This window comes from Lissotriton vulgaris, chromosome 2_2 (assembly GCF_964263255.1).
Source record: "Lissotriton vulgaris chromosome 2_2, aLisVul1.2, whole genome shotgun sequence".
Lineage (NCBI taxonomy): Eukaryota > Metazoa > Chordata > Amphibia > Caudata > Salamandridae > Lissotriton > Lissotriton vulgaris.
In genome coordinates, this window is record NC_141688.1 from 206,624,701 (window position 1) to 206,633,863 (window position 9,163).

Below are 9,163 nucleotides of genomic sequence, written 5' to 3' on the forward strand. Positions count from 1 at the left end.
GTGCCTGACACCCTGTCTCACTATCAATCATGTCAGTCTGTACCAACCCTGAGATATTTCGGGCAAGTTATTTCATTGAACTCCTTAGATAGGAGAGATATAAACGGCTTCCAGATCTTCTGAAATGTATCTGTAGTCTGCGTGAGGGTAGCTTGGATGCGTTCCATTCCCAGGGTGAACCAGAGTTTGTGTAGCCATCCTGTATGCGTGGGTTTGGTTGGCGATCCTCAGAGTGATAGAATGTGTTGTGTAGCTGCCTGCATGGCAATGGCCATCTGGCGACCCTGAGTAGATTTCAGGGGAAAAGTGAGTGCGTTCGGGAGTCCCAGGATGGCATATGCGGGAAATCTTGGGATTTCGGTGTCAAAGGTTGCACCTATATCTACACAAAACCGTGTCCCAGTAACTTCGAACCTCTCCACATTCCCAGAGGATATGCGTCAAAGTGCCCTGTTCCCCGCACTCTCTCCAACATAGGTCGCTCCGGGATGGGTTGCCTCTGTGAAGCCGGACTGGGGTAAGGTGCCAATATGTCGCTAATTTCACGGCTGCTTCCCTGCCCATTGTGTTGCGTGTGGTATGCGATGCCCTATAGAACACCTGGCTCCATTCCTTAGGTGTTAGTGTTCTGCCCAGTTCAGCTTCCCACCTGTACTGACCCGCTGTTTTGCTTAGCGCTAAGGGGGGTGTAAGCATTTTGTATATGTCCGATATTAGATGTCGATCAGTATCTTTGGTCAGGAGCCATTTCTCGAAGGAGGTCAGTGGGCGTCCCACCAGGGTAACAATCGCAGGGTCAGTTAGCCAATGACGTAATTGAAAGTACTGAAAAAGATGAGGGTCTGTGATATCATAGCCTTGCTTGATGTCTGAAAGGGTGAGAAAGCCTTGCGTGTCAAAGAGGTCCCCTGCGCACTTGCATGCGGTGCCCCGCCATTGTGTGAAGGCGCAGGTGTTGTTGCCCGGCGGAAATTCTGGGTTGTCTAAAATTGGGGTGAATGGAGAGGGAAATGTGGTCAGACCTCTTTTGACTGCTACCGCGTCCCAGACTTTAGTGACAGTGCGGGTTATAGGCGAGTTGGTGAGGTAAGACGGTCAGTGTCTTCTGGGTAAAAAGGGGATTCTCCAGAGGGGCCTTTGAGCCATGGCTCTATCCAGAAAGAGCCATCTTTTCTCTGATTCGGGTCTATACCATTCCACCAAGTATCTGAGTTGTGCGGCTTGGTAGTACTGTAGTAGGTTGGGGATCCCCAGGCCCCCCTCATCTATACCCCTGTGTACCAATTGTTTATGTAGACGCGCCCGCTTTCCCTCCCAGATAAAGTGATGTAGTGCTGCTTGTAGATCCGAGATGGTGCCCTTCGGGGGAGCTACTGGGAGGGTCTGGAAGATATACAGGATTTTAGGCAGGGTTGACATTTTCACAGCCGCTAGTGTTAAAGCACCGCCGTTTGGCGGGTCCGGGTCCCGGGGTTGGGTCGGTGGGCGCCATCTTGCCTTGGGCTGTGTAGCTTTTTACACGGGCGCCATCTTGGAGCGTCTCTTCGCTCGTGGTGCCATTCGACTCGCCTATTTAAAGTCGTCCTTTCCCGCGCAGCGGGAACGCGCAGTGGGACGCCGTCGCTTAGCCGTAGTCGTGCCTGAGTCCTGCCCGTCTGCGGCCGTCCGCGCTAAGGACGCGCAGTGCGCGCAGGGCTCAGCGGGCACCTGTTGTTTCTGAGTGGTGGTCGCGGCACTCCCTGCCATGTTTGTGTACTCCAGCGAAACTCTGCGGGACATAGGACGCTCGACTGTAAGTTGCAGTCTTCCTCCTATACATCCTTTAGTTGGCCCTTATCATTGCGCTTGCGGCAGGTGGACTCTGGATCCTCCAACCTCGATCGTACAGGAAAATCCAATGGTTGCTCTTCGCAGCAATCGCCCTGAGCATGCCCTTCGTATCTTCAGTCTTAATGCCAGGTCTCTGGTGCAGCATCATCAGGCCGTGCTTGACCTGATACAGGAGGAGGCCCCGGACATCGTGGCCATCACAGAGACGTGGCTGAAGGATGACGATGCGGCTATTATCAATCTGGCATTCCCCTCTGACTTTTCTGAATTTACCCTTAATTGATCTACTAGGGGAGGGGGCATTGCTCTTGCCATGCATTCCAGCTTCACTTGTAGCTGGTCTGGGCTGACCATTGCGGGGTGTGAAAGTGCGGTGTTTAAGATTTTGGTCACCCCACATTTTTCACTCTCGGGGATGGTGGTCTATCGCCCCCCTGGTAGCGATGTGGCGTTTAGAGCTGCCTTCCCCAACGTGGTCAGCTCTTTGGCGGTAGGTTGTCCCAACTTTTCCATCTTGGGAGACCTTAACTTACACTTTGATAATCTTAACATCCCTACTGTAAGCGGTCTTCTTGCTGACTTGGAGGCCCTTCAGCTTGTGCAATTGGTTCGGCAGCCTACTCACACAGGTGGCCATACTTTAGATCCCTTTTTTACCAACTTGGAAGACGCTTCTGTCACCGCCGTTACACCCCTTGGCTGGACGGACCACTCTTTGGTTGCCATCTGTACCCTCTTGCCGGGAATGATTACTACTCCACCTGCTAAGTTGGTCGCGAGGCGGCATTGGAGTAAATTACGGCTAGAGGACTTACATCGTGTCCTCACCGCGGAGCCTTTAGAACCTTTGGTAGCTGTTGACACAGGCTACGATAGGTTCTGCTCCTATATCTCCAAGGCGCTTGACGCCCTTATTCCTATCACCGCTCGTAAGATCAGCTCCAGGGACTCAAGTCCGTGGTACGATGGCGCCTTACGTACACTCAAGGGTAGTTGTAGGCGAGCGGAGAGGGCTTGGCGGAAGGCGTACGATAACGGGAAAAAAGCTATTTATCTCACCTCCGTCAAAACTTACCATCGGGCTGTTTGCCGAGCGCGGGCAGCTTACTACGCTGCTGAATTCGGTAACAGCTCTAACCCCTCCAAAACCATCTTCAAAGTGATGAAGGATCTTCTAGCAAAGCGAGCCTGTGCCCCGACGACTGGCTCTACCACTCACTGTGAGGCTCTTGCTCTGTTTTTTTGGGAAAAGGTCAAAAACATCTATAAGACGTTGCCTTACACAGGGACTCCAGTTAAGTCTCCGATTAACATCTATGGAGACACCACTTTGCACGTGCTGCCCCCATTGACATCTGAGGGGTTTGACCTCTTGGCTCAGCAGGTTAAATCGGGGTCCCCCGCTGATCCGCTCAGACAGACTCTTTTTAGAGATCAGTCGTTCGTGGGCCGGGCCGTGGTACACTCCTTGATTAATATCTCGTTGGAGTCAGGCACGGTACCCGCTAGCTGGAAGCGGGCGGTGGTCTCTCCCATCTTAAAGAAACCTTCTCTGGATCCAGAGAAACCTGAAAACTATCGGCCTATCTCCTTGCTCCCGTGGCCGACCAAAGTGTTGGAGGCCCATGTCAACAAAGTTCTCTCGGCCCACCTCATCCATGCTAACATTTTGGATCCTACCCAGAACGGGTTCCGTGCTGGTCACAGCACGGAGACCGCCCTTCTCTCCATGGCTGAACATCTTCGCACGGTGATGGATGCGGGGCAGATAGCGGCGCTCGTTTTATTAGATCGGAGCGCCGCGGTTGATACTGTCTCGCATCCCATCCTGTTGCATTGCCTGGAGGAGATTGGGCTGAGTGGTCCGGCCCTCCAGTGGTTCCGGTCTTTCCTAGATGATCGTTTCTTTAGCGTTGCCATCCCACCGTTCCAGTCCCAATTCCATCCTTTGAAACAGGGGGTGCCGCAAGGCTCCTCGCGCAGTCCCACGTTGTTTAATCTTTACGTGAGACCGCTGGCTGAGGTCGTCAAGCAATGGGGCATGACCATGGTCTCATATGCCGACGACACTCAGCTAGCGGTTACGATCAGCGGGGATGCGGACCGGGATGCCCCCAGGTTTCAGAGTGGACTTAGGGCGGTGGCGAGCTGGATGAAGAACAACTGTCTCCAGCTCAACGCAAAGAAAATGGAGATCATGATCGTCGGTAGGAGGTCGGAACTATGGGGGGACAGGTGGTGGCCTGCGGAGCTGGGGCCGGCCCCCATTCCGGTCACAGAATTAAAGAACCTATGAGTATGGATGGATCCCTCCCTCAGTTTTGTGGGCCATACGAAGAGAACCGCGGCCTGTTGCTTTGGTATACTACGGTCGCTGCATCCCGTCTTGAAGTTCTTTGACCATCGCACCAGGCAGCTGATAGTCCAGGCTACAGTGTTATCTCGCCTGGACTATGCCAGCTCGCTTCTGGCAGGGGCCAATGTGGCGGAGGTTACCCGCCTCCAACGCGTTCAGAATGCCGCGGCGAGAGCCATTGTTGGCTTACCCCGAACATGTTCCGTCTCCGGCACATTGAGATCACTGCATTGGTTGCCTATCAGGGCAAGAATCCAGTTTAAAGTGCTGTGTTTGGCGTTCAAGATTTTGAGGGGTGGGAGTCCTCAAATTCTAGCGGACCTTTTGCCCTGGTATGTGCCTACCCGGTCCCTGAGATCTTTGGGGCAAGCTCTTACGGTGATCCCCCGATACAGGCTGTGTCGGGTCGGTGGCCGTTTTTTCCGGGTCAGAGCGGCCGAGCTCTGGAATTCTCTTCCTGTTGAGATGCGGTTGCTTGCTGAACTTTTAGCCTTCCGTAAAGCTTTAAAAACTTTTCTGTTCGAATAATTTGCCCTTGTCTCCTCTTCTGTTATGTTCCCTGTAGGTGTTGCTTATTACCTGCCATGCGCCAGGACTCCCCTTAGCTGGGGCAGCTGTGCGCAATACAAAAGTTCGTAACATAACATAACATACTCTTCCCAGAAGGGACAGAGGTTGCTTGGACCAGCGCGCTGAGTCCGCTCGGATCTGAGTGGTGAGGGACTTATAGTTGAGAGCAACTGTCGATTCTGTTGTAGAGGTAAGGGTAATCCCCAAGTATGGGAGTTCTGTGGTTATTTGAAGGTCACAGCCATAGGTGGGGGCCAGCGTGTTAGGGCAAGCGTTTCCCCCCAACGGTAATATTAGGGATTTCCCTCTGTTGATCTTGAAGCCTGCGACAGTGCCAAACGTGTCCAATTCCTTCAAGAAGGCGGGCACCGAGTGGTTAGGTCGGTCAAGAGCGACTATGATGTCGTCTGCATAAAGGCTAATTGTATGTGGTTCTCCGCCAAAGGTGACACCATCAATGTCGGGGTGGACTCGGATTTTATGTGCCAAGGGTTCAATGTAGAGGGCAAACAGAAGGGGAGACAGGGGGCAGCCCTGTCTCGTCCCACGTCGGGTGTCAAAGGGGTCACAGCGCATACCGGTCAGCCGGACCCGAGCTTGGGGGTGATGTTAACAGCTAGCAATCCAGGAACGAAAGCGGTCGCCAAGTCCGAAGTGTAGCAACACCTGCTGTAAGTATGTCCAGTCGACGCGGTCAAACGCTTTCTCCGCGTCTATGGCCACAAGCACAGCATCGGATTCTTGGAAGTTTGCCTTCTCTATTAGATGCAGCATTATCTTGGTGTTATCGCTACATTGGCGATAGGGCACGAAGCCCGATTGGTCAGGTTCCAGGATTCCCGGTAGGAGCGGGCCCAGGCGTGCTGCTAGGACTCCGGTGAAGAGCTGTAGATCTAAGTTCAGCAAGGAGATCGGTCGGAATGCTGATCAATGTGTCGGTTTCTTGCCCGGTTTGGGCAGGACAATCACTTCAGCTGCTAACATATCAGGGGGAATGGAGCCCGGTCCCTCAAAAGAGTTAAAGAGCCGGGTGAGGACGGGAGCCACTAGCTGGCAAAATGATTTGTAAAACCCCGCCGAAAAGCCATCTGGTCCAGGGGACTACAGTGGGCGTAGTCGGGAGATAGCCGCTGTTACCTCCTCTAAGCGGATGGGGGTGTCCAGCGCGTTCGCACTAGTCTGGGACAGCTCCGTAATTGCCGTAGAGGACAGGTATGCTTCAATACCCCGGAGAGATGTGTCTGCGCCCTACAGTGAGGCGTAGTAGGTTCGGAACGCGTTTGCGATCTGGGTTTCCTCAGTGAGGGTGTTCCCAGAGTCATCCGGGAGGTCCGTGATTTTTGTGCGTTGGGATTTAGCTTTGAGGGCGCTGGCTAACAAGCGTCCTGTTCTGTTGCCTCCAACATAATATGTGTGTCGAAGGCGGAGTGCAGCAAATTCTGCCCTATCCGTGTCAAGGGAAGCCAATTGGGCTCTAGCAGCTTTCAGTGGTCGCCATATCCGTGGAGCGCTCGTGCGGCTGTGTACCATCTCTAATTCAGCAACCTGGGTCGTGAATTCGGACCTTTTCTCTTTCCGATCCTTAGCCTCTTTGGCAGCAATCGCAATCAATTCCCCGCGAACCCCTGATTTTAAGGCTCCCCATAAGGCCGACAATGACACCTCCGGTGTGTCATTAATAGTCAGGTAGTCGACAATGCATTTATGTAGGCGTTCGTGGACTACTGGTCGCTGTAACATGGTTTCACGGAGACGCCATGCACCTCGGGCGGGAGGGTGTAGAGGCAGTGATTGTTCGTTCTATTGCGTCGTGATCTGAAAGCGCTGCGGGCACAATGTCAATCTCAGCTAAGTTAGAGACCAACTCAGACGATCCTATGAAGTGGTCCAGCCTGGCGTAGGTATGGTGGACGTGGGAGTAGAAGGTGTATTGCGTTGCGTTCGGGTGCGCGGTGCACCACAGGTCTACCAGGCCCCTATCTTGCAGCCACTCCGCCCCCGCCTCAGTGATAGCGGTGTCCTGATCTGTCTTTGTTGGTGTCCATGACTAAATTAAGGTCCCCCCGATGAGTAAAAGTGTGTTGGATGATTGAAGAGATTCAGAGAGTGCGCTTTTCAGAAAGGCTTCCTGTCCCGTGTTGGGAGCGTAAACGGACCCTATTGTAAGGCTCATGGGTCCAAGCTGGAAGGTGTGTGCGAGAAGACGGCCCTTAACCTCTCCTGCCTTGACCCCTATCTTCCCGCTAAAGTGTCTAGATACTAAGATGGCCATCTTTGTGGGAAGGGAAGAAAAGAATTGTTGGGGAAAGGCGCGTGAGCGCATCCTGTGCCAATCATTGGGCAAAAAGTGGGTCTCCTGAAGCAAACAGAGGTCGGCCCTGGAGTTTTCCAAATAGGAGATTATCGCCCTTCTTTTAATGGGGTTGTTCAGGCCTTTGACGTTTAGTGTCAACAACCTCAGTTTGGTGCTAGCCATTGTCATGTAATGGGAGTCGAACAGCGTCCAGCACAGCAGTGTCTCCTATCTCAACAGTTGGGGAATAGATTGGGCAGAGTGAGAGGAGCTCCGACTGCTGCATGTTGCATAGTGAGTGTGTGTGTGTGTGTGTTCTCGGCGTGACTGTGCACAACTTTAGAAACGCCCGAAGGGTGAGGTGTAGTACTGAGTTACGGATATATGACGCGGCTGTTCTATTAGTATCAGTTCCCCCCCGGCACACTGGTTCCCACCCTAACTGTACCCCCAAAACACCCCATTCGCTCACGGTCAAACTCCATGGAGTAATATTTCTGCTAACAATCCCCCCCACCCCCGTCCCACTTCCCAAGCCCCAACAGCCAAATGTGAATAGGTATAGTCCCAGTCCTGTTAGTCCACACAGGGCTGTGGTAAAGGTCTTCATCCAGGTCACATCCAGTGGCAGTTGCATCGGCCCCCCGCCCGATTCCCACCCCCGTCATGGGGATGAGGCAAGCTGTGATTGATCTCCCTGAGAATGCAGCCATCAACCAAAGGAAGAAGTCTTCTTGGCCACCTCCGCCACAGCCGTCGCTTACTCCTGCGTGATGATAGAGGCATCCAGCTTCAGGTGGTGCGAGGGTGACCGCCTGCAGCTCACAGTCTGCCAGTCCCCCTCAGAAGGCCTCTGAGACGAGCTCGGAGTGGGCTCATCAACGTCATGTTCAAGGCCTAGGAGGGTGCAAGTGTCTTTAAGCGAGCGCAGCTGGTGTAGCTTCCCGTTCCATTTGAATATTAGCCTAAACGGGTGGCCCCAGGAATACGGAGTTTCATGTTGCCGTAGGTAGTCCGTTGCCTTCCGGAATTCTTTGCGTTTTTGCAGGGTGATGGACGACAAGTCCTGATACAAGGCTATAGAGTTACCTTGGAATTGAAGAGGTTGGGCTCGCCGTGCTTCTCGGAGGATCCGCTCCTTCAGCGGGAAGTCGGGTAGGAAGGCCAATATGTCTGGTGGCGGAGCGGAGGAGCGTCTAGGCAACCCAACTCTGTGTCAATGCGTATCTCAAAGTCTGCTGTTTCTCCCAAAACGGACCTGAATAAGGTTTGCAGGTAGCCAGTGACATCAGACCCCTCCGTTTTCTGAGGAACTCCCCGGACCCGTATGTTGTTCCGAAGGGAGCGGTTCTCAAGGTCTTCCGCATGGGCTTGGAGGTCCATCTGCTGGTCAGTGAGACGCACTATTTCTTGCTGGAGGTGCATTATTTCCATGCTTCTGGACTGATCTGCTTCCTCGACTGCCACCACTCGTTCCCCAAGGCCCTCCACATCTCGTCGGAGCTCTCGGACCTCGCCCGCCACTTCCTGCTTTAAGGACCTGAAATCGTCCCTAAGGGAGTTAAATAGCGTCTCCAGGAATATTCTAGTGATGGGCGACTGGTCATCTGCAGGCGCAGGCGTTAATTTTCGCGGCCGACGGGGAGGGTGGGTTTTTGCTGGGTTTCGGCTGAGTTTTGGCCAAGAGTTCTGGGAGCGTCTGCGACCCCCTCTTCCCTCGCTGTCCCGCCATGTTGTAACCGGGGCCCCAGCGGTTCGTGAGCCCGTTAGTTGGGGTGTTGGGGCACGTCTACTTGAGTGCAAAGGTGAGTCTGGTAATCCCGGGGGGGGGGGCTGTCACCTCTCCGTCCCTGGCAACCCGGCCCGCGGATGGCGTGGTAGTGTCCCCCCTGTAGTGGTCGGTGGAGTGGACGCTCAGAAGTCCGCTTCAAGGAGCAGCCAGGCAGTGGACCAATGTTTAGAGCGGGCAGTGGTGGCGTGCACTAGTGGGTATGGTCGCCGTGTCCCGGGGCAACGCTGGGCGGCAAGAGTCAAGCTTGGGCCCAGGCGCGGGTGCACCCACTCCGTTGTAATTAAGGTGTAATCTAGGCCCCAGGGGTCCCCAACGCCGGAGG